This window comes from Pan paniscus, chromosome 11 (genome assembly GCF_029289425.2).
Source record: "Pan paniscus chromosome 11, NHGRI_mPanPan1-v2.0_pri, whole genome shotgun sequence".
Classification (NCBI taxonomy): domain Eukaryota; kingdom Metazoa; phylum Chordata; class Mammalia; order Primates; family Hominidae; genus Pan; species Pan paniscus.
The window spans coordinates 97,025,370-97,051,227 of NC_073260.2; the positions used below are offsets into that span (position 1 = coordinate 97,025,370).

The following is a 25,858-nucleotide window of genomic DNA, read 5'->3' on the forward strand; positions in this document are numbered from 1 at the left end:
GTAATTCTACCTGTTTTTTTTTGTTTGTTTGTTTGTTTGTTTTGAGACAGAGTCTCGCTCTGTCGGCCAGGCTGGAGTGCAGTGGCATGATCTCTGCTCACTGCAACCTCCGTCTCCCGGGCTCAAGCAATTCTCCTGCCTCAGCCTCCCGAGTAGCTGGGATTACAGGCGTGTGCCACCACGCCCGGCTAATTTTTGTATTTTTAGTAGAGACTGGGTTTCACCATGTTGGCCAGGCTGGTCTCGAACTCCTGATCTCAGGTAATCTACCTCGGCCTCCCAAAGTGCTGGAATTACAGGTGTGAGCCACCACACCCAGCCAATTCTACCTCTTGATAGAACTGTGTAACTGTGTAAATATAGAATGTGGACAATAAATGATAGTTATCATCATGATCTGTTGCCTACAGTGTTAGACACAATGCCAAATTCCAAGAATACAAGGGAAAACAAGACAAATATAGTCCCTTGCAGAGGTTCCTGGAGGCAGTGATACCCAGTCTTAATCTTAAAAGGCAAGAGTTGATGAGAGTTTGAATTAGGAGAGTGATCACAGGTATCAAGAAGAAGACAATTACTTAGAAGTTAAGGTTGGCAAGTTTTGGAAATTGATTTGGAATGGGAGGTGGGGGTGAGAAGGAGGAAATAGAATAGGGAGAAACTCAGTTTTCTAGCTAGGTATATGATTGTGCCACCAACTGAGAGATAGCCTGTGGGAGGAGGAGCAGGCTTAGGGGAGCAACTGGTGAGTTCTGTTGTAGACAAGTTGCTTTGAATTGTCTGAGATAGCTAAGTGGAGATGTCTATCCAGCAGTTGGATATATGGGCCTAGACAAGAGCAGAAGACTGATGCTGCCAGGAGAGATAGATTGGAAGGTATCCACAGAAGCTGTAAGTGGTAAGACTATAAGAATCAGTGGGTCTGTCCAAAGAGAATATATGGGGAATGGAATGAAGTGCGTCTGTGTCAGAACCCTAAGAATATGCTATGTTACAGTGGGCAGCAGAAGAGGAAACTGGAGAGGATGGTCACAGGCATAAGGACAATGAGTTTTTTCTGGTTTTTTCGTTTTGTTTGTTTGTTTGTTTTGTCTCTGCATCTTTGCCCAGATGATTCCACAGAATTTTGAACATAACAGTGTAATCCAGCTATTCTCAGTTAAGCTGTATTTGCCATTGTTGATCTAGGCCTAATGCCCTCCTGTTGATGTGATTCTTTAAGCTCACAAAGAAGAATTAATTCATTGAAGACTATGGTCAAACTCTTTGGGCTATTTTAGTATATGCCTCCCATGAAATACATCTTACTGCCAGGCATGTATGTGTGGAGTTCTTGGCAGTCATCACTTGGACTGCAAGTTTGCCTGGTTTCTTTACTTCTGCCACTTGGGGCTGTAGGAGTTTTGGGATGTATTCATTTCCTAGGGTTGCCATAACAAATCACCGTAACTTAGGTGGCTTAGAACAATGGAAATTTATTCTCTCATAGTCCTAGAGTCTGGAAGTCCAAAATCAGAGTGCCATCAGGATAATGCTTCTGCCAAAGCCTCTAAACAAGAATCCTTCCTTGCCTTTTAGCTTCTGGTACTTGCTGGTAGTCCTTAGTGTTCTTTGGTTTCTAGATGCATCATCTCTGCCTCCATAGTTACATGACATTTTTCATGCATCTGTGTGTCCCTTCATGTGGCCCTTCAATGGCCTTCTTATCAGCACACTACTTGTTACACTTAGTACCTACCCTAATCCAGTATGACATCTTCTTAATTTGATTACATTTGCAAAGTCTTTTGTTTCCAAATAAGGCCACATTATAGGTATTGGGGATTAGAACTTCAGTATATTTTTGGGGGAGACACAGTTCAATCCACGACAGGGGATATGGTACAGGGAGCCTTAATGGGGAGAGGATCTTGCAACAAATCTAGCATGTTGGAAAGAATGGCTTGGAGACATTGAGCTAGTATGGAAGTGTTTAACTGTAGGTCTTTGTTAGACAGAAATGCGGTATATGAGTAGATAGTGTTAGTGCTCATAAGCCTGTCAACATGATAAGCCAGACATTGTCTTTAAGTATTCTTTGGTAACAATCTGTATAGCTATTAATAATAATAAAGAATAAGTTTAATTTAACAATTATTAAGTGCCAATGCTCTAGATACATTCTCTTTAATTCTCACAGTTACTATACAATGTACATGATACTAGCCTCAGTTTAAAGAGGAGGAAATGGAAACTGGGAACTATTGAGTGACTTAACCAACGTCACAGAGCTAGAAATCCACAGAATCTGGATTCCAGCCCAGGTCTGTCTGAGGCCACATTGTCTTTTTACAGGACTAGGGTCGTAAAGGGTTTGGGTTAAAATCCACTGTGTGTATTTATGCATTAATAGCCATTTTCATTCTCAAAATAATTTGAAACCATTTATAGAAATATATATGATACAAGAGAACACAGATTAGTTAAAGAAATCAGAATTGAGGGAAAACAAGAGTAAAAAAGCAAGATGAAGTCAGGGGCACAGTTCAAATGTTAAGAATGCATGCCATAATGTCCAATGTCAATAGCTTAGAGGGTTGCAAATCTCAGGGCTTCCTACAAGCAAAGAGATAATATAATCTGTTAAAGTATTTATAGCATCCAAAAGGCCAAATGAAGCAACAACAAAACTAAGTCTTCAGGAGAAGGAAAGCTTTTCTTGGTACTGAGTTCTGGGAGGAATTTCTCCTGTGGGCCTTCAAGGAGGGAGCACCGTGAGATGTCCTGAGCAAAGACCCTAGTAACTTCTTTACAGGAGTTACCACTAGCACATGCATGGAAGGGCTAATTCTTACAACTTCCCTCTGTGTAGGCTGCTGTCTCCTTGCCAACAGGTATGCAGTTCCTTGGCAGACATGCTGCAGAGGTTGTTGGTTTTTCTCATGTTGAGCTACAGAAAAGAGTTCAGCTGCTCTGCTGGCTTGGGATAGCATTTCTTCATCATGGCCCAAAGTGGGGAAAAGCATGGTCACACATGTTGGCATTCTCAGGGGTGTTCAATGTGGAAAGACTGCCCTGACATTTAAAGAGCCCTTGCCTAGATCCGATCCTGCATTTCCTATTATATATACAGAGGAACTTCTGGGAAAATAATCTGTAGACACAACTCTCTTTAATTCAGTCAGAACTGGGAAAACAAAACTATTCTGTCAGATTGACCCAGTGTCATAAACAAAAATGAAGTGCATGCTGGATTTCCACATTGTCAGAGGTTTGATTTGCTCTATCTCCTCTAGAGGAATAGTTCCAGATATAGGAATCTAAGGAAGCAATTTGTGGTTTTTTTTTTTTTTTTTTTTTTTGAGCTTGTGGTCTTATTCTGCGTTGAGTTGACTTTATTTTCTCTGAAAGAGCTTCTTCATAAATTGGATGTCTTAAAATTAAAAACCAGGATAGCCTTATGTCTCCAAATATTATAGCTAATTAAATACTGGGCTATCCTCTTGGAATTATCAATTTTGCATAATTGAGTATTTTTCCTTTAGGAGTAGAACTCACCATGTGGAAAGAGCCATATGAATGGTCCCAGAGTTAAAACTTCTTTATATTCCCAGGAGAGATGTACTTCAGGAGAAATTGGGATTGCCCTATATACATCCCTGCCAGAATCACTCATTGCTAAATGTGATAATACGGTTTCTCATGGATGGTTCCAGTTGTTGGGTCAAATAATTCAGAAAGTATCTACTGCATGTTTATTCCATCCATCCACCCACCCATCCATCCATCCATCCATCCATCCATCCATCCATCCGTTTATCCATCCTTTCATCTCCAAGGAGATGATGCCTGACACAGGTAGTAAAAAAGAATGGGGGGAACTTCATGTCCTCATAGTGTGTCCAAGTCTTCAAACAATAACAATAAAATTACCGGGCTTTATAAGTGCTATGAAGGAAATAAACAGGGCAAGAAGGTAACTGGGGAGGTGATGGATGAGCTAAGACCTGAAGGGTGAAGAGCAGTCAACTGTGTACAAAGCTGGAAGGGAGCATTTTGGACAGAGGGAACAGCAAGTTCACAGGCCCTGATGGGAAGAGCTCGGGATATTTAAGGGATACAAAGGAGATTAGTTGGGCTGGAGTGAAGGGAATGGAGAGGTTGGTACTAGGATAGGTTGGGACTGGCAGGGCACAGCAAGCCATGATAGAGTTCCAGTTTTATTCTAAGACCAGTTAAAACATATGAAAGTGTTTCAAACAAGAGAGTGGTATGATATGATGTGTGCTTGAAGGAGATCCCTTTGGGGGCCTTGTAGGGGTACAGTTTGGAGAAGGGGCTAGAGTAGAAGCAAGGAGGCCAGGTTGAGGGCAGATATTTCAGTAGGCCTGGGGAGAGTTATGGTGACCTAGATTAAGGGGGGAGCAGTAGAGATGCAAAAAATAAGACTGGTATGAGGTAGATTGTTAGTACGTTACTTAGGGTATATTTGGGTTCAGGTTAATATCTGTGATCACCAAAGGCAGTTTTCCAGAAGTACCATTGATAATGTATTTGATTATGAGATCTTTACTGAATTAACGTGATAGTTTTTTGGTAATCAGTAAATAATCTCATTTAGCATTTGATCTTTAACTGGATGGCCTTAAACTAGGTTAGCTCCCTTATACTTTAGCCAATGATATAAATAATTTACTTAATTGGTCTTAGGTTGAGGTTGAGGCTTGAATTTCCCAGGTTTGGCCTGAGGCTTAAATTTCTTAGATTATCACCTGATGTACTTTCCTGTGTGTACATAGAACAAATGCATATTCCTATACATTATGATATTTAGATAAAATAATGTTTTTCATGATTGATTTAAACCATGGATAACTACAGTCAAATCATAATGCACTATAATCATATAATTGTGAAGTGAACAAAGTGATCCTAATCTATCATTTACTAAATATAGATGAGAGCCTAGAGCTGACAATGCCAATTCTAATTTGATTTAAAAACAAAAACTCAGAAATGTCTATCTGCACCAATGCTCCGACACAAACTATACACCCATGAAACAGTAGTGTTTAACAGGGTGAATCAAGATGTCTCTGCTACTGGAGTCAAGCAATGCTAGCCTTTCTTGTGTCACAGAAAAACTAAATAAGTGAAATGAATTTTCTATACTTTAAGGTTGAAACATAGAAAATTCAACCTTCAGCAATATTTTTATTAAACTTTTGGCATCTCTGATGGTTTACTTAGAGTAGAACCTAGTTTATAATGATACCTTAGTTTTAGATTATTTAGTTATTTTATGAGTTAGTGCCTGAGTCTCGGACTTGGCACACAATAATTCGATTTATTATTTTTATAAATAATCTCATAATGTTCTGCAAAAATCTCAGGACTTCCAGATGCTTCAGACACCAGCTACTGTAAAAAACATCCAAAATTATAGGATGGCCTAAACATGATAGAAGCATTCCTCATGTGTACCCAGCTCAAAACCAGGGTACTTGAGCTGCAGTTGGGTCTTTTATAAGCAGTGGTCAGGGACATAGACCCTTTCTCTCTTGTGGCCCCGCCATCTTCCATGTGGTTTCCTTTATCAGGCTTGCAGGATTTATCTTTGTCAGGCTGGAGCAAAGGGGCAGGAGCATGGAGGAGTGTGCATGGGAAGGTTATATGGTTAGGCTTAGAGGGACACACAACACTGTCAGTCCCATTCCATTGGCTGGAACTTAGTCACACGGCCACAGCTAAGTGCGAGGGATGACAGGAAATGTAGTCAGGTGCCCAGGAAGGAGAGGGAATAGTTTGGTGAACAGTTAGCCCATCTCTGATCTATTTAGAAAAACAATCTAGCAATCAAAATGCATTGAGACTGGTATAAGTTAGATCAGGGGGTTGGGCTGGCATAATGGGGCACATTATAGACGCCCAATAGAGATTAAAAGAAAAAAAATCCTTCTGGAGAGGATTGGAGTTGTCAGCCATAGGCAGCTTTCTAGTGATTTCTTTTCTGAAAGAGTAGGAGAAGTACTGTTGAAATGAAGGATTTAAATTTTTTTCAAGGCTACATAAATAAGAAGGTAAATGATTAATGTGCTATTTTCTTTTAAAAGCATACTTTCCTTGGAAGAAATCTATTTGGTAGGATGGTACTGTCATTTGCTTTCTTTAAAAAGCAGAGCCCATGGAGCTTGTTTCTCACAGGAGCCAACATCCGCAGCTGATGTTCAGTAGCATCCGCAGCTGATGCTAAACTGGGCATGAAGCATGCATTGAGCACAGTGTTACCGGTGAATACATTATTTCACTTTATCACTGACGGAATGCTGCAGGGTGGATATTTTTATCCCCATTTTATGGCTGAAGAACCAAGGCTGCAAAAAGTACATAACCTGGCAAAGTTCACACCGAACTAAAGGCTGCCTGATTTTCTATTAAACTGTTATTTAAGTAGAAAATAAAGGGTTCTGAGTGTCTCATGTTTTTCTTTCTTTCTTTTTTTTTTTTTTTTTTGTCAAATAAAGATGAAAATGTTTTACCTAATAGCATCACTACCTTAACCTCTCAAAAATAGCTTTTTCGAGAAAGACTTTTAAAGATTCCTGGCTTCTGACAAAAATGAGTTAAACACACTTGGGTCCCTTCTTCTGCCTGTGGAGAGTGAGATTCTTTCCCTCTCCATGCGGTCAGTTTAGCTGCTGGAAACTGTTTATGAGTCCCTGCCACTTGACCTGACTTACGGGACCTGGCAAATATGATCCCAGGGTGTGGCTGGAATTCATTTCTGACTTCTGTGGCTAAAGGAGGAAAAGGCACTAATGCCCCTGTGAGAAGAGGCAAGAGCCAGGGACCTGCCAAGGTCTCTGCAGTAGACTTCAGGGAGTATCTCCTGACCCCCACTGTGTGGAACTTGGTGGATCCTGGTGGAGAGACAGGCTGTGGGTAGCACCAGAGCATCATGTGATTAAAAGAAAGGATGGACTGATTTTCAGTACAGCATCTTGAGGTGAAGCAGTATTCAAATCCGTTTGCTCAACATTGGCTCCATGAAACACTAATCTGGCTAAAAGCTCCACAAAAGAAAGATTTTGTAGCTAAAGAAATTTAGAACACCATATATATTTAGACTTGCAGCATATGTTAGTATATGAAAAGCCTCCAATATCTTGCAGCAAGGCACCTGTTAAACTGGTCTAACCTATAATATAATAAACTTATTTGACTACATACTTTTAAAAAAATCACACTAATATCCTGAGGAATTAATGTTTTGGGGAACATACTTTGTGTATCACTGATCTAAATAGAGCATACAAAGAAGACAATGTTAGAAAAGATATCCAATATCCAAATTAAGATGGAATACAGGGAGGACTACAGACTGGAAGATTGCACAGTTACTCTTGGTTAGGTAATATAAGCAGCAACAATGATCACATCATAATTTCAGTGTTTTCTCTGATTTTAAACAAAACAGAAATACGAAAAACTCAAATGTTTTATATTGTAAAATGCCTTTTGTCCTCTTTATTTTTGTTGTCTTCCCCCTTTCTCTTTTTCTATTACCACATAAGCTTCTTGATTTTTATCAAATGAGTCACTGAAAGTTGGAACAACTGGAGAAAGATGTGTTCAAATCCATTGAACAGAAGGTGTGTTAAAATCCATTGAACAGAAAGTTATTAGTTAAGTACATAGTGTTACTAAAATCTGTTACATAAATTTGTTGGAGGCTGGGTGCAGTGGCTCATGCCTATAATCCCAGCACTTTGGGAGAGCGAGGTGGGTGGATCATCTGAGGTCAGGACTTCGAGACCAGCCTGGGCAACATGGTGAAACCCCGTCTCTACTAAAAATACAAAAATTAGCCGGACGCGATGCTGCGCGCCTTTAATCCCAGCTACTCAGGAGGCTGAGGCAGGAGGATCGCTTGAACCCAGGAGGTGGAGGTTGCAGTGAGCCGAGATTGTGCCACTGCACTCCAGCCTGGGTGACAGAGTGAGACTCCTCTCAAAAAACCTCCAAAAAAACAAAAAACAGGCCACGCATGGTGGCTCACTCCTGTAATTTCAGCACTTTGGGAGGCTGAGGCAGGTGGAGCACTTGAGGTCAGGAGTTCGAGACCAACCTGGACAACATGGTGAAAACTCATCTCTACTGAAAATACAAAAATTAGCCAGGCATGGTGGTGCGTGCCTGTAATTCCAGCTACTCGGGAGGCTGAGGTGGGAGGATCGCTTGAACCCAGGAGGCGGAGGTTGAAGTGAGCCGAGATCGCACCTCTGCCCTCAAGCCTGGGCAACAGAGTGAGACTCCGTCTCAAGTAAAAATAAATAAATAAACTAATTAATTAATTTGTTGGGCTGATAATTTCATTTCATGCTTCTTTAAATTTTGGGAACTTGAAGTATTTGGGGAATTTCCTTCCCTCCTTCTCTTCTCTCCCTCCCTCTCTCTCCCTGTCTTCCTCCCTCCCTTCCTTCCTATAGCAAATATGTGTTGATACTAAGGCTTGGCATTGGAACTATGAAAGTTACAGTATCTCTTAATGTGTGTGTATATTTATGTATTTTTACTGGATGACATGTGAATAATGAGCATGAAGAAAACTAAAAACATCTGTATTATTCACTCAACAATTTTGCTGGCTTTTCTGTAGACTTAGACGGTGGCATGGTACACTGGAGAGTGGCAGACCTGTGGCATGTGGATGATCATTCTTTCCATAATGCCACGGCAGACATCGCCAACTGACGACAGCACTCAGTCTTGCTCTGCCCATACCTTGCTTTCTCCAATTGTTCCAGACAGATCAACTGGAACTGGAGCTGTTTGCTTTCCCAGGAGCAGTGGAAGGATTAGCATTTTAGGAGACCTTGGTTCTATTCTAATGAAGTGTTTGACCTTGGAAAACAGCCTCAATGGGCCCTATTTTCTTCAATATTTAGACTGGGTGATTTACTGTATTGTTTTAAGCATAACATTAACGTTGTTTCTCTGTCTACAAATCGCTGTCTGGGGACAAACTTAATTTAAACTCAGCATAGTTGTTTGCCTGCCTGTCTGGGACTCCCTTTGATTTCCCACTTGCATTTATTAGGGGTATCTGACACCTTATCTCACTCGTTTTTTTGTGTGTGAGTTAATATTTTAATATACTTCAATTTATTTTATTTAGTTTTAGAAAAATAGCCTTCAAAATGAAAAAAATAGTTTTAATTTCTTGCCTTTGGTGATGTAGGCCCTCTGAGTTTATTTTTTCTAGAAGTGCTTCAGCCATGTTCCCAGGGAAACTGCCTCTTCACTCTTCTCCAGATCCTGCCAGGACTTCTTGAATGGTCCCTACACGTGGATTCCTCAGCTTCTGGAGAAGCTTCTGTCTTAATGGATGAAAAAGACTCTGAACAACCCTTGCATTTTTTTAATGTGATACTTTATAAAACCTTTTCAGTTTAGATCTTGTTATGGTTTATTATTTGTGGAGTATCAGTATTTAGTACAGAGATTTCAAGAAACTCAGTCAAAAGACAGTATGTTTTAGCCCAAAGTCATTATTCTCATATCAATGAAATACTTTCTTCAGGAACTTGTCCATAGGATGTTAATATCCTGAGTACATATTACAGAGAAAGTCGTATTTCCCAAGTGAATTCCTTTGGTCCCCCAAAATTCTGCAGAACTCTTGTTTGGAGCAATCTAACAATTCACTATTGGTACCCTCTTCTATACCTCCTAACCAGTTACCTTGAAATCTTTAAAAACAAAACAGACAAACAAACAAACAAAAACTCATCTGTGTGCTAAATCCATTACAACAGAAAAATAATAGAATTATTATAATTACCAACTTTAATCTCCTGAAGTACTTAAACCTTCTGGATGAATGATTTCTAAGAATCACTTCGGAGATGAAAGGAGATCATCGTTTTTAAACAGTCTGTAGAACATGACTTTATTTGTAAATGGTCATTCTTCAAAAGATATTTTTTTGAGCACCTGCTTTGTGCTGGGCATTTTGCTACATGTTGAGATATAACTGACTCGTAGAGATTCTTTCGACTTAGCCACCCCAGTAGGTCTGAGGGGACTCAGCCTAACAGTCACTCTCTCCTTCTGTAGCTGTTAAAACAAGCATCAGGGGACAAAGTATTGCATTAAATTCCATGTACTGAATGCCATTGTATACTTGCATCCTGAAATAACCAAGAAATCTACTGAGACCTGGAAATCCCTCATCAGAAAAATGTCCATGCCAGTCCTGGTTGCTGTAAGAAGACTTGTTCTAGACCAGTTTACATTTAGGGAGTGCACATTGTAAGCACCATGGTAAGGGATGCAAAGTACCATAAGAGATGTCCAGTGAGGAGAAAGTAACTACTGTGCACAATATGACAATAACAAGACTGGGCCGACAAGTAAGTGCTCTATGAATTCTGAGATACACGGAGGATCCCACTGGCTGGAAAGAAAACAAGAAGGTAGGAGTGAAGTATGAATAGAAGATACTTGTGCACTTGGATCCCAGCCCTGCCACTTACTAGCTGTATGACCATGGATGAATTTCTCACCATATGGAAGCTTCTGTTTCTTTATCAGCAAAAGAGGAATCATAACATTGACTCATAGACACAATGATAAAAATGTAAAATGCTTAGCACAGTGTCTTAAATGTGGCACACAGCAAATGGTATCAGTCACAGTAAAACTCAGTAAATAATTTTGCTTGTTTGTCTATAAAGCAGCAATACTACATCATAAGACTATGGTCAAGATTAAATAAGGTGGGCTGGGCGCGGTGGCTCATTCCTGTAATCCCAGCACTTTGCGAGTCCAAGGCAGATGGATCATGCGGTCAGGAGTTCAAGACCAGCCTGGCCAAGATGGTGAAACCCCGTCTCTACTAAAAATACAAAAAAAAAAAAAAAAAAAAAAAAAAAATTAGCCGGGGTGCGGTGGCAGGCACCTGTAATCCCAGGTACTTGGGAGGCTGAGGTAGAGAATTGCTTAAACCCAGGAGGCGGAAGTTGCAGTGAGCTGAGATCAAGCCACTGCACTCCAGCCTGGGTGACAGAGCGAGACTCTGTCTCAAAAAAAAAAAAAAGATTAAATAAGTTGACATAATTAAAGGGCCTGGCACAGTGCCTACCATACAGAATATGAACATATACAATAAATATTGGCTATTGTGATGATGAAAAATGGGGGTAGATGAGAGGAGACATTTCAGACACAGGCAAGAGGTACATAGCCTGGTACGGGCTTGGCAAATTACCTGGTTCTCTAGGATGGAAGTTTTGTTCAAGTGAGTAGTAGTTGAAAGGTAGATGATGGTTGTAAAATACGTTAAACATGAATTAAAAGCCTCTTAATTGGGGATATTAAATAAAGAGTCTAGGATTCCAGAAGAAAATTTAAATGAGTGATCTCTAAGTTTCCTTCTGTTTGAGATTCTGTGGTTCCTCCAAGACTTCCAGTGGTTCCCAAGAAAAACTTGTGAGTCAACCATCCCACTGCAGTAGCGATCCAGAGCTGCAGCCTGGAACACACCAGCAATAAGGCAATGCTTCTCTGTTTTGATAACAGCACCTCATTTGCTAAATGAAAAAAAGTTTTAGTTTCCATGTGGCAATCTGCCCAGGCATTTGATTTGACAGCTAAGAGAGAGAGAGGTAAAAGCCCATGAGTGTAATTGGTGACACGTTATTTCCTGGTCATTTTTTCCCCTTAGTTTTGAGAGCCAGAGTCAAAGAGAAGGAAGAGAGAGGGGGAAAAAATGGCTCTCCGGGAAATGAGTTTCCAAGCAGAGCTGAGACACCTGAAGAATGTGTCACTTCATATACTTTGCACGTGTGAGTCAATAGGCAGTTTCAGGGTTTGCCAAAGTGCATCCAAGGGCTGGTGCAAGAGAAGAAACCACTCCAGGAGAATTAATATAATTCTGGTAAGACAGCTTCATGCATTAAGCTTTTAAGAGGGCCTGAGAGGTCTGTGGACTTCATGCAGAACTGTTTGCACGGCATTGGCCAGAGTTGGAATATAAGCTAGTACAGCATTCCCAACCTCTTCCTAAATTTATTTTATGTGAAAATACATTTAGAAAACTCAGAGTTAAGCAAGTCAAAGAGGTTTCTTTACTGTAGAACATCTCAGGATCTTTGTTATGCTAATATGAATTGTGAGTGTCCAAGAAGGAAAGTGTGAATGCAGTACTTCCCACATTCACGGGAAAGTGGTAGGTTTTAATGTAGAATGTATCTAGGGACTAGAGTCTTAAGTAGCCCTTTGGGAAAAGCTGATTTGGGGCAGGAACACCAGGCCGTCATTCCTTCACTCTTGCCCTTTCCCGGGGGGGTCTAGGTACAGACACAGATGTTTGCAGGCAGCCCTGTCATTCTAGCAGCTGAATGCAGGACACTGTCCAGGAGAACACCAGTCATTTGCCATAAGATGATGGGGTATGGTAGGTAAAATAATAGCTCCCCAAAGATGTCCACATTCTCATCCATAAAGCCTGTGAATATGTTATCTCACATGCCAAAAGAAATTTTGTGTATGCGATTACACTAAAGATACTGAGATGGGTGATTGTTCTGGATTATCAGGGTGGGCCCAGTGTAGCCACAGGGTCCTTATGAGAAGGAGGCAGGCAAGCGAGAGTCTGAGGAGATGCAATGACAGAAGCAGAGGTCAGAGTGATGTGGGGCCACAAGTCAAGGAATGCAGGCAGCCTCCAGAAGCTAGAAAAGGCAAGGAAGTGGATTCTCCCCCAGAACCTCCAGCAGTAACACAGCCTTGCCACCCATTTTAGACTCCTGACCTCCAAACTGTAAAATCAACTTATGATGTTTGAAGCCACTAAGTTTGTGGTAATGTGTTACAGTAGGGGTGGGAAATGAATAATGAGGTTTGATATTGGTCCCACTTTTCCTGTGCTTGAATGTGGATGGATTGACATGCTTCCAGACCCCTTCTAAGGCCCTGCTCCTGTTCAGGACTCTGATAGTCAAGGAGGTCAGCCATAACCACCCTCTGGCTAGTGTGTCCTGCTTTCTTGCTGTCCTTCCTTTATCTCCCCAAGCCCCAGGGCCAAGTGTCACTCTACTGCTCAGATGTGCAGTGACCAGGCCAGTCACTGACAGTCTTTGAAAGAAGTGATGTGATTGGCCGCTGGTTGTGCTATGCATCTGTCATTTTTGCAGTGTGGGCTGAAGAGCATACTTCATTCAGTTACTACTATAATATCCTGTGGTAACTGAAATTTGAACAGGGTTGTTGTAGGATGGGTGTCATTTAAATTGTGCTCACTGAAATGGGTGCATATCAGAACCACACAAAATGAGGACTGCATCTTTTAAAATCATGGTGCAAATCCTGCAGTAGCATTGTTATCACTGGACTGAGGGACAGGCAGCCTAGCCATGTCCTCTTGAGTTTGCTGAAAGCCAAAGTATAAATGTGGCTGATGCAAGCATTAGGGATGTCAGTAAATAATGTATGAATTTAAAGTTGAGCAAAAGATGATGAAGCAGTATTTGTACTTTGTGTCTGATGGTCACAGTTCAGTTATCCAGGAATCTCACTCTGAGACCCTGTGATTTGCATGTAGGAGGTTGATTAGGGACTGCTTTTGGCCTCAAGGACTGGCAGGGGAATGAAAGCAGGAGAACGGAACAGAGGGAGAAGATGGCTGTGATGCACAGGGGGCTCTGGAGCCGGGACAGCCTGAAGAGTGGTCCTGAGTTAAGGCAAGGGGGCAAGGCCTTTATGTTTCTCCATCAGCCAGTCATTGGCTGTGGGTTGCCCAACCCCAAGAGGGCAAACTCCCTCCAGGGCGGTGGCTCTCTCTAACTAAGCATGCTTCTTTGAGAGGCCCTCAGCTGAAAGCTGCCAGCCTCTAACACTCCCAACTGGGAGAATAAATGCCCTAGTCCTAAAGGAATCTGATGGCACATTACAGGGTCCACTACCCTGATTATTCTATGATTCTGGTGCCACTGGACAGCCAAACTTTACAGAGGGCTAATCAGTATTTTAGCAAGGTTCAAGTCAGAATCTGGGGCAGAGTATGCAGGAAGAAGAGACAGGAGCACAGGAGAGCTGACTGAGGCTGCTGCTGATGGAGAAGGCAGGGCCGCCTTCTAGGACAGTGGCCACCTCTCCTTCCCAAAGAACAGCAGCCAGTTGGGGCTGGATCCGCCTCCACTTTGATCTTCATTTATGGTAACTTGTTAATTTGCGAGAAGTTGATGGTCTCGTTACTTTATCTTATCTTGCCCTTTTCGGGCATTTGGGCTCTGAATTGGAGCAGATGGAGAGGACAAGAACTTGAAATGAAAAGTTACTACATTTGACATTCGTGGTCAATTTTTCCTCTAGTAAAATATAGGTACCATGTAAAGGCAAATTGAAATTTTTTCAACTCCCAGTCCTTCCCTTTCCCTCCTTTTTTCTTCTGGTTCTTAGACCTCACACGTGTGTCAGGTTCTTCTTCCAGTCTAGTCACCCCTAGCTCTTTATTTGAGGAGAATTAGATGCCTGAAGTCCGGCTCCTGCTTCACTGAACTGGGAAACAATGAAGTCAGCATCTCTCATTCTCTGAACTAACACTTACAGCTTTGGGAAACTACCTCTTTCCCCCAAGAAAAAGGGTCTGCAGATCTCTGAGAGAGGTTGCTAAGAATTCAGCAGGGAGATGAACAGGATAATAGAGGACTTTGTCACAAAGGGCTGACACCATGTTTTAGAATTGCTGATCTTAACACTTAGGCTAAAACCTGGATAAAAAGAGATTCCTGCCTACTTTCTTGTGACATTCTCTTTAGAAAGACTGAAGATACTCCCGTCTGTAAGAATTTAGTTTGGGCATCCTGGTGGATTGAGGGCTTGGAGGCCACATGACAAAAGCTTTTCATCTGGAGGACCAAGTCTGACCCTTCAGTAGTGGCTGCCTGGAGAGGCTGTGTTAAGAAAGATTCTGAAGCCAGAAAAGCTTCTGTCTCCTTAGCTGATGGCTGCCCTGGCCGTGTTCCTGGGGAGGAAAGGGACACCTGATGTGTACTTGGCCATCTCAGGACATTAGTCTTCACACAACAGTCCTCAGTTGGCTGATGGGTGTTTTTGTGCTTAAACACTATATCCAATGCATACCTTTAATCTGGTTTGGGGTATACTGTAGTTTGTGAGTTATTCAGAGGTAAAATGCTAAGTACAGGATGACAAGTTAAAGAGGTAGCTGTCCAGTCCCTAGACTTCACAGAAAGAGTGAAAGATAAATTAAATCCTAAAATAAGTATATGAATAGGGAAGAGGTATTTGGAATTAGTATTAAGTATTATTTGGTTTGATATTGTGTGGGAGACCTAGATCAATGACTCCAAGTCCTAAAGTGCTGGACCTGAGGATATAAAGATTGCTGTGGTTTTGAAACGGAGAATTCGCTCATTGTTTCATTTGATCTGATAACAGGCAGTGAAGTATGTAAGTAGAGCATGCAGCACTATGCTTAGCAAATCATGACTAGAAACTGGAGATCTGTCACATTTGTAGGGAGAAGGATGGTGTATATATGGAAGAAATAAGAGAGGCAAATTGATGGCAAAAAAAGGGAAGGACAAACAGGGTCAGATTCTAGTCTTTGCCCTTTTTGTTGAGAGTGAGTGTTTTTTTCCTGAAAGAGCATCAAGGACTACAGGTAAAACTTGAACTGTAATATTTAAAATTCCTTTTGCCTAATAACTTCTCTTTTTTTTTTGTCAAGCAAACAAAAGGCTACCCTAACAGTTTCAATTCCCTACTTTCCCTTGCTGGAAGTACATTAAATTGCTCATGTAGATCCGTATCTCACAAATAGCACTTTTTTTTTTTTTTTTTGACAGAGTCTCACTCTGTCGCCCAGGCTAGGGTGCAGTGGGGCGATCTTGGCTCACTGCAACCTCCACCTCCTGGGTTCAAGTGATTCACTTGCCTCACCCATCAACCCATCATTTACATTAGTTATTTATCCCAATGCTATCTCTCCCCCCACCCCCCACCCCATGACAGGCCCCGGTGTGTGATGTTCCTCTCCCTGTGTCCAAGTGTTTTCATTGTTCAATTCCCATCTATGAGTGAGAACATGCAGTGTTTGGCTTTCTGTCCTTGTGGTAGTTTGCTCAGAATGATGGTTTCCAGCTTCATCCATGTCCCTGCAAAGGACATGAACTCATCCTTTTTTTGGCTGCATAGTATTCCATGGTATATATGTGCCACATTTTCTTAATCCAGTCTATCATTGATGAGCATTTGGGTTGGTTCCAAGTCTTTGTTATTGTGAATAGTGCTGCAATAAACATACGTGTGCATGTGTCTTTATAGCAGCATGATTTATTATCCTTTGGGTATACACCCAGTAATGGGATGGCTGGGTCAAATGGTATTTCTAGCTCTAGATCCTTGAGGAATTGCCACACTGTCTTCCACAATTGTTGAACTAGTTTACACTCCCACCAACAGTGTAATAGCATTCCTATTTCTCCACATCCTCTCCAGCATCTGTTGTTTCCTGACTTTTTAATGTTCGTCATTCTAACTAGTGTGAGATGGTATCTCATTGTGGTTTTGATTTGCAGTTCTCTAATGACCAGTGATGATGAGGTTTTTTTTTCATATGTTTGTTGGTCGCATAAATGTCTTCTTTTGAGAAGTGTCTGTTCATATCCTTTGCCCACTTTTTGATGGGGTTGTTTGTTTTTTTCTTGTAAATTTATTTAAGTTCTTTGTAGATTCTGAATATTAACCCTTTGTCAGATGGGTAGATTGCAAAAATTTTCTCCCATTCTGTAGGTTGCCTGTTCACTCTGATGGTAGTTTCTTTTGCTGTGCAGAAGCTCTTTAGTTTAATTAGATCCCATTTGACAATTTTGGCTTTTGTTGCCATTGCTTTTGGTGTTTTAGTCATGAGGTCCTTGCCCATGCCTATGTCCCAAATGGTGTTGCCTAGGTTTTCTTCTAGGGTTTTTATGGTTTTAGGTCTAATGTTTAAGTCTTTAATCCATCTTGAATTAATTTTTGTATAAGGTGTAAGGAAGGGATCCAGTTTCAGCTTTCTACCTATGGCTAGCGAGTTTTCCCAGTACCATTTATTAAATAGGTAATCCTTTCCCCATTTCTTGTTTTTGTCAGGTTTGTCAAAGACCAGATGGTTGTAGATTTGTGGAGTTATTTCTGAGGCGTCTGTTCTGTTCCATTGGTCTATATCTCTGTTTTGGTATCAGTACTATGCTGTTTTGGTTACTGTAGCCTTTTGTCTAAGTAAGGACACTTGTTTGTGCTTTCTATAATTTGGATAGCATGATAAGGTAGTTTTACAAAGGAATTTTGCATTTCTCACAAGACACTTTATATATCTATAAGTCACAGGGTTCTCCCCACCCCCCCCAGCCAGCACAGGGAATTTGAAACTAAATAAGAAAGAAACTAAATAAGGTGAACCAGACTCAATTCAAGTGAATTTCAGTTCTAGGTTTCTGCTATACACACTTTAATGGTGATTTTTAACCATTATTTATAAGTTATTGATAGTTCTGAGGTCTAGTCAAACCTTCCACAGCATTTAACCACAAGATGTATTTAAGTTAGATGTAAAAACCAGAAATCTAACTTGAGACCGACTTTGTATAAGACTAATTGAAAGGTTGATTGTAGATGAAAAATTCATAAACATTTAGTGATAGCTGTAGATTTCATTTCAACATAACACAATGGCAAAATTATAATTCTGTCTAATTTACATTAATTTATAAGAATGTTCTGAAAGTTGCAAACAATATCTAGAAAAAGTGATTGTCCCAAAGTTCAGATCCTTCAGTATTAGATACATTGTTTTCCTGTACTAGTGCAGAAAAAAAAACCAAAAGCCATTCATTTCCTGCTGTGACTTGTCCTTCAGAAGGTGGGATAGTTGCATGGAATGACTCATTTCCTTCACAAACTAGAAGTTGCCATTCTAACGAGAAATGGCAGTGTGGAAAGCAAATTAGTAAATGTTAAAGTATCAGTCCTAGGAAATGGGAACTGTTCATTAATTTGGACAGTGCTGTGAATATGTGAGTTACTCATTTTGAAATATACATTGAATTAGATATGATTAATATTCCAGTTGTTAAAAACAGATAAAGATGTCTTAACCCGACATATTTCCTTTCCATGAGTTTTAAATAAGAACCTGAGATCATTTTACTGGGACTATTATAAAAGTAATTTGTTTACGTGATGACTCTGTTCGTGAACCTAATAAGCTTGCTTTCTTGGTCATTTTTTAGAGAAGGTTTTTATTTGATTGTTGAATCATAAAGAGACAGGACTCTTGCATCCTCTGGCTTTTCTGTGATTTTTCCTTGTTCCTCAGTCTCTTCATACATAAAAGAAATACATCAGCAGTGGCTCTGAGATGCAAAAATAAATATAATTGTCAATATTTAAATTGTAAAACTTTAGTAGATTATTCTTATTTTAATTAAAGGAGGAAAATAGACCCAATGATTTTAGGAGCTGATTCAGATAAATTGGTCAGGTGGTTTAGAATTTAAATTCATGGTTCTTTTCTACTGAATTTATTGGATAATAATTTATGCATATACAGATAAATTTGGTGCACTTTAAAATGTGCTTAAAAAATCTTGTGTTAAGATCCTCTTCTTCCTGAATCAGAGGTCCACAGGCCTATTTTGGCCCACAGAGATGTTTTGTTTGCTCATAGAAAGTGTTGATTTTTCTTTTAAGTTATCAACCTGTAAAAATACAGATTTCACCTAAAAAATGGATTTCCAATTACTCTTAAAGAATCAGAAGATCCAGCAATGTCAGGTCTTTATCTCTACATAGCAACTGCTGCTAGCACTGAATAACTTTCCCCTTTCAATGGTGCATGTGCCTCAGCACCAACAGTCTCTGGGATGAGACCCCAGTACTACAAATCAGGGTTTTCTCTGTTGACCTAGATGAGAACATTCTGACATTGAGAATAAACAGTTTAAGCATCATTATTAAGTGGTATTTGAATTCAGAGATTAGGCACATGAACAAAACCTAGGGTACTGCTACCTTGAACTTCTTTTAGTAAGAAGCAAGTTCTTCTAACTTTCCTCTACTTTCTTTTAAGTTTGTCCAAAGGTGCATTTGCAAAGGGATTACAAAGACCATGGCAGAACCAGCCCGCCCCTCCCTAACACACACATCACGCGCTTATTCCACCAGCTCCTCTAATTAAAGGTCTCGCACAGCTCATACGACTCCCAAAGCCAATTAAACAATGCTCACCCTTGTACCTCACAGTAGATTGGGGAGTAGCTTGGAAAACGCTGTGATTGATATGAAAAGTAGTAACGTATTTTTAAGCACTTTTAGCACCGTTGTTACTCTATGAGGCACAAGCTTTCAACACAGTGGCCTTTTATCTTCTGCGCTTTTGGAGTGTGAGAACACCATAGAGGCTACAGGCACCACGGCGTTTCTGCGGGCTGGGAATCAAGGCCCGGAGAAGGGGGTGGGCAGCCGGGAAGTGACAGTGCAGGGAGGGGGAGTTGGCAGCTGTCAAATGAATGCATTTCCCTCTTCTATTATCCTGCTGTCCAAATGCTCCATCTATTCATATTCATGGTTTCCATCACTGTGCATAGCACCAAGGCCAGCTTCCTTTTCACATTTCATCTTCTTGTCTTTCTTGGAGTTTCATTTTGATTTACTAAAAATCAGTGGACTGCTTCTAAACAAGGATCAGCTAGTAGAAACTGGAGCTAGTTGGTAGAGAATCTACTGGGAGGAATTTATTTACATACAAGAAGTTAAAACCAAATATATGTGGTAAGTTAACTTTTTGTTTATCCATCGTTAATTTCATTAATTTCCTACTAATCTAGTGATTAATTCCCCATGTAGGAAGACTATATTCACATTGCTAAGAGAAAGGAATAAGTAAAACATTTTATATTTTAATTACAAAGTAATATATATTTAATTTAGAACATATAAAACTACAAAAATTTAGGAAACTACAGAAAAGAAATTAAAATCACCTGAAACTAGACCTAATTATTAGTAAGTTGTGAGTTTATTTCTTTACAGTCAAATATGTATATATATTTTTTAGGAAATTGTGATAATTCTAGAAATTATTCTCATTGCTTATATTTGTATAATACTAAATCATAAATATTTTAATATCCTTAAATATTTTATTAAAGCTTTTCATATGTCTATATAGAATTACATAGTATGGATACTCCATGATTTTTGGGAAGTTAGGTTTTTCTGAATTTAAATATTAAACAATGTTGTGATAAAGACATTCACAAGCTTTCACATCCAAGCTTTGTGCAAATCCATGATTTTTCCTTAGGAAAATTTCCCAGAAGTGATTTGTGAGTCAACAGGTAGTTGGCCTTTAAGGTAACCTCCACAAAGTTTGTAGGAATTGAACCTCTCTGATGTATAAGAGCCCCAAACAGGGAGCTTTTCTAAGAATATCTTTCTGGGAAGCTACTCAGAATATTCTTTGACTGCTTTTGTCTAGATATTTTTACTCTATGAAGAAGACTAATTACTTGCTGGAGTTTCTTGGAATATAGGAAGAGGAGAATGGAATGCTGCCAACTTTGAAAATGTTTGGGAAAAGTGTGGGCCATATTAACCATCGTTTTAATTAACATGTTTTAGATCAAGAATGGAAAACCAACTCTTCTGGAGGAAAACATAAATGTCTGCTGGGGAACATGTATTTGCTTTGGGAACCCTTGGGACCAAGAAAATAAAATGCTTAATAACAACAGCATAATGAGGCCGCAGGAGTGCTGAAAGCATTAATTAATGAACAATTTTAAAGTTCTTCAGAAGCCCAGGGAGAGTTTAGAGTGGATGGATTCCTTTACTGACAAAGACTAATATGTTGGACTGCTTAGGATGACTTGATTAAACCAGAGCTAAATTTTAAAACACACCTAATTACAGTTTCCCTATTATAAATGGAATGCCTCATATTTGTTGGAGTCATATTATTCTATTGAGATGAACCACGGTTAACCACATCCATATTTTTTAATATTTAGGCTGTAGAACTAAACTTTTACATGTACCTGGAGAAGTTTAGAAGTTGACATTATACTGTCCTTACACGTGACGTCCCAATTTGCAACAAAAGAGCCGTAGGAAGGCAGGCCCTGAACTGACCAATCGAAGAACCTGAGACTCTGATCAGAAGAATGCATGCTATGTAAATAGATCACGTTTGGGCAAGTGCTTCCTATTGTTGTCCATTGAAACTTAACACTTTCAGTGGTCCTTCTGGGTTTAACAGGTTTCTATCTGCTGGCAATAAAACCAGACTTTGCTATAGTGGTTTACTTGGCAAACTTAATCTCCACTTGTTCCTGCAGTAGGATTAAGCATGTAAACACAGCATGAGTTAATTGTAAAAATGGACACTGATGTGACAACTCAGTTGGAATGCTTGCTGTATTTTGTCATACAAGTAATGAGAGTTTTTTTGCTTGTTTTTAGTGATATTGCTTAGAGAACCTTTAAACTGATTAGCATAGAGAGATAAAGCTTCTAAGTGCCTTAGAAGAGAATCTATGCTAATTATAACAGTATGCTGCCAGCACGATTGTTTTGTAAATGATGTTGTCCTAGTGATATGCTGGGAATTGTACTTACTGTTCCTCCAGGATAGGAGATGTCCCTTGAGAAAAGGGAGTTCTGGGTCTTTCTTTTGTGTGTTACAGTAAAGGGAACTCTTGAAACTTTATCTTTCTAAAGTGAATGTCCAGGATTAATCTTTCCTGATAGTTCTCTTGCCTGGATATCAAACTCAATAAAGCACTTAATACTCTCAATACTGGTAATATATGAAGTTAGTCCAGTAATTCGGAAACAGGAAGTTTGAACCCATTTAGACTTTAATACACTAACCAACAGTCATTTCCCTTAATTTCATTCATTACATGAATTTCATACATTCATGGATTCATTACTTCATTCATTTATTTACACATAGCCTGAATTGAGTGTCTGAATTGAGTCCAGCAGTCCCTTGGAGCCATCAGGATGGGTTCCTTGTCTTCAAGGAGCTCCCAGCCTAGTGGAACAGGCATGGGAAAACTAATACAGTGTGGCACGAGCTATGGTGGAAATGTCCCTCAGGCATGCAGGAACAGGGATGGAGTAGCTAACCCTGCCTCACGGTCCCTCCTGACTCCCTCAGCTCCATTCATTTTATTTATTTATTTATCTATTTATTTATTTATTTTGGAGACAGGGTCTCACTCTGTCACCAGGCTGGAGTGTGGTGGTACAATCATGGCTTACTGCAGCCTTGACTTCCAGGGCTCAGGCGATCCTTCTGCCTCAGCCTCCTGAATAGCTGGGACTGTAGGTGTATGTCACTGAGCCCAGCTGATTTTTAAAAATCACTTGTAGAGACAAGGTCTCACCAGGTTGCCCAGGCTGGTCTCGAACTCCTAGGCTCAAGTGATCTTCCTACCTCAGCCTCCTAAAGTGCTGGAATTACACTGTGAGCCACCTTGCCTGGCCCATTTTATTTTAATATATAGCAGTTTTTCCCAAGAACCTTGCCATTCTGATTGTGGCCCACAGACTAGCAGCATCAGCATCACCAGCAGTTCACTAGACATGCATCACCTGAACCAGAACTGTTGAATCATAATTTGCGTTTTAACAAGATCTTCAGGATCCAAAATTTGTCACATGACCACAACTCTTATGTGGAATAGGGGGAGGGGTGGCACTGTTACAAATGTATGTTCTTGGTGGGGCATGGTGGCTCACGCCTGTAATCCCAGCACTTAGGGAGGCCAAGGCGGGTAGATCACAAGGTCAGGAGTTCGAGACCAGCCTGGCCAATATGGTGAAACCCCATCTCTTCTAAAAATGCAAAAATTAGCCACATTTGGTGGTGCGTGCCTGTAGTCCCAGCTACTCAGGAGGCTGAGGCAGAAGAATCACTTAAACCCAGGAGGCGGAGGTTGCAGTGAGCCAAGATCGCGCCACTGCACTCCAGTATTGGGGAATCTGCCCTGATATTCACGTAGGTTCTTTTCTATTTTCCTTAAGCATCGGCCAGCTTGAGAAATAAAGGGACAGAGTACAAAAGAGAGAAATTTTAAAGCTGGGCGTCCGGGGGAGACATCACATGTCGGTAGGGTCCGTGATGCCCCACAAGCCACAAAAACCAGCAAGTTTTTATTAGGGATTTTCAAAAGGGGAGGGAGTGTGCAAATAGGTGTGGGTCACAGACATCAAGTACTTTACAAGGCAATAGAATATCACAAGGCAAGTGGAGGCAGGGCGAGATCATAGGACCACAGGACCGGGGCAAAATTAAAATTGCTAATGAAGTTTCGGGCACCATTGTCATTGATAACATCTTATCAGGAGACAGGGTTTTGAGATCAACCAGTCTGACCAAAATTTATTAGGCGGGAATTTCCTCTTCCTAATAAGCCTGGGAGCGCTATGGGAGACTGGGGTCTATTTCACCCCTGCAGTCTCAACCATAAGAGACAGGCGCACCTGGGGGGCGCTGTTTATAAGCCTATACCTCCAGGTGCGTATTCTCTTTCCCAGGGATGTTCCATGCTGAGAAAAATAATTCAGCGATACTTCTCCCATTTGCTTTTGAAAGAAGAGAAAAATGACTCTGTTCCGCCCGGCTCACCGGTGGTCAGAGTTTAAGGTTATCTCTCTTGTTTCCTAAACATTGCTGTTATCCTGTTCTTTTTTCAAAGTGCCCAGATTTCATATTGCTCAAACACACGTGCTGTACAATTTGTGCAGTTAATGCAATTATTACAGGGTCCTGAGGCGATATACATCCTCCTCAGCTGACAGGATTAAGAGATTAAAGTAAAGACAGGCATAGGAAATCACAAGGGTATTGATTGGGGAAGTGACAAGTGTCCATGAAATCTTTTTTTTTTTTTTTTTTGAGATGGAGTCTCGCTCAGTCGCCCAGGCTGGAATGCAGTGGCAGGATCTTGGCTCACTGCAACCTCCACCTCCCGGGTTCACGCCATTCTCCTGCCTCAGCCTCCCGAGTAGCTGGGACTACAGGCACCCGCCACAATGCCTGGCTAATTTTCTTGTATTTTTAGTAGAGACAGGGTTTCACCATGTTAGCCAGGATGGTCTTGATCTTCTGACCTCATGATCCGCCCGTCTCGGCCTCCCAAAGTGCTGGGATTACAGGTGTGAGCCACCACGCCCAGCCTGCATTCTTTACAATTTATGTTTAGAGATTGCAGTAAAGACAGGCATAAGAAATTATAAAAGTATTAATTTGTGGAACTAATAAATGTCCATGAAATCTTCACAATCCACGTTCTTCTGTCATGGCTTCAGCCGGTCCCTCCGTTTGGGGTCCCTGACTTCCCACAACACTCCAGCCTGGGTGACAGAGCAAGATTCTGTCTCAAAAAACCAAACAAAACAAAAAATCCCAAATGTATGTTCTTACATACATTGAGCAGAGTGAGCCCACTCTTGATCAAGGTGTACTGGAATGATTTAGTAATAATAGCTTCCTTTATTATGTGTCTATTGCTTGCCAAGTGTGGCTGCTAAGTAGCTTAGTATATGATCTTACTCATTTCCATCTACAGCCTGTAAGATAGGAATAGTTATCCCCATTTTGCACCCTAGAAAACAGACGTTCATAGAAGTTAAGGGATATGTCCAGGCCACACAGCAAATAATAGCTGAACCAGAATTTAAATGCAGGATTGCTTTGTTCCAAAGCATTGCCCTTTCCCCTGCAGTACCCACACAGACTCCCAAACATTGGAGACGTATCCCTGAAAGCATGCTTCATACTTAGTTTCTTTTTATCTGTCAGCTTCATGACAGAAAGTTAGTACATTAAACCCAAATAGCTCTAAAACTGGAGTTAATTACCTTCTGCTCCAGATGCAATTAGTAATTGCTGTAAACCTGCTAGCATGATGCCTGGCGGCTATCAGTTCCCAGATGCAATTTTGGTAAATGGTTAAATCCTATTGGTCTGCTAATTTATGGTGCTAGATACTAGATGAATTTCATTTCTGAAAACCTTTAGGTAGACCTCACCTTGAGAGTCATTTGGGCAGCATTTCGCTGGCAGACTACCTGTTTGATACCTGGGCCTATTTCTTTGCTGTGGAATACATTTTGCTCAGGGAATGCTTGGTAAATCCATTCTTTAGTGTTTTAAAAAATCTTTATTCTTGGGGTTTATTTTTCTTGTCAAGTTTTTTCTATTTAATCTGTTCTATTCAATTAAAGGAAAAGTGTGACATTTTATGATCATTATAATGAGTGTGAACCTTATGCAGGTATATGAAGAAAAAAGTTAATCTCTTCCGTAATCCCCCTTCATTTTTACCCCACAGTGGGAACCAGCATCCACAAACTGGCTCATATTTTTCCACAACTTTCTCCTTCCTCATACAAACAGGCACAAACAGCTATGTGCATATACCCTGCAATTTGCTCTTAAGATGTCATGGACATCCCTCTCTACTCTCAAATCTCATTTGCAAAATTCTTTCTTCTTCACTACAAGGATTCTCAATTTGAGCAGGGAAGTGAGTAAACTACTTTCCATTTAGGTATCTCAGACAAGACTTTAAAAGAGATATGCCTATAAAAGTAGTGATATCAAATAAAGGTGCTTAGAACATAGGCAAATTCCTATATTGATTTTTGTTGTAGTTGTTGAGACAGAGTCTTGCTCTGTCGCCCAGGCTGGAGTGCAGTGGTGTGATCTCGGCTCACTGCAAGCTCCGCCTCCCTGGTTCACGCCATTCTCCTGCCTCAGCCTCCCAAGTAGCTGGGACTACAGGCGCCTGCCACC

At 40.6% G+C, this 25,858-nt stretch overlaps 1 protein-coding gene across 3 annotated transcripts in view; it reads left to right on the forward strand.

Moving 5' to 3' along the window:
- Window positions 1-25,858, forward strand: part of MOB3B (MOB kinase activator 3B) — a 201,605-nt gene that overhangs the window by 12,133 nt on the left and 163,614 nt on the right. Inside the window, exon 1 of one of the 3 annotated variants that reach the window (XM_034967275.3) lies at window positions 19,541-19,818. The exons of the other annotated variants lie outside the window; for them this stretch is intronic. The gene's annotated coding sequence lies outside the window, so the exon portion shown is untranslated. Of the gene's footprint in view, window positions 1-19,540; window positions 19,819-25,858 lie in introns of those variants that run through there. 3 annotated transcript variants of the gene reach the window in all.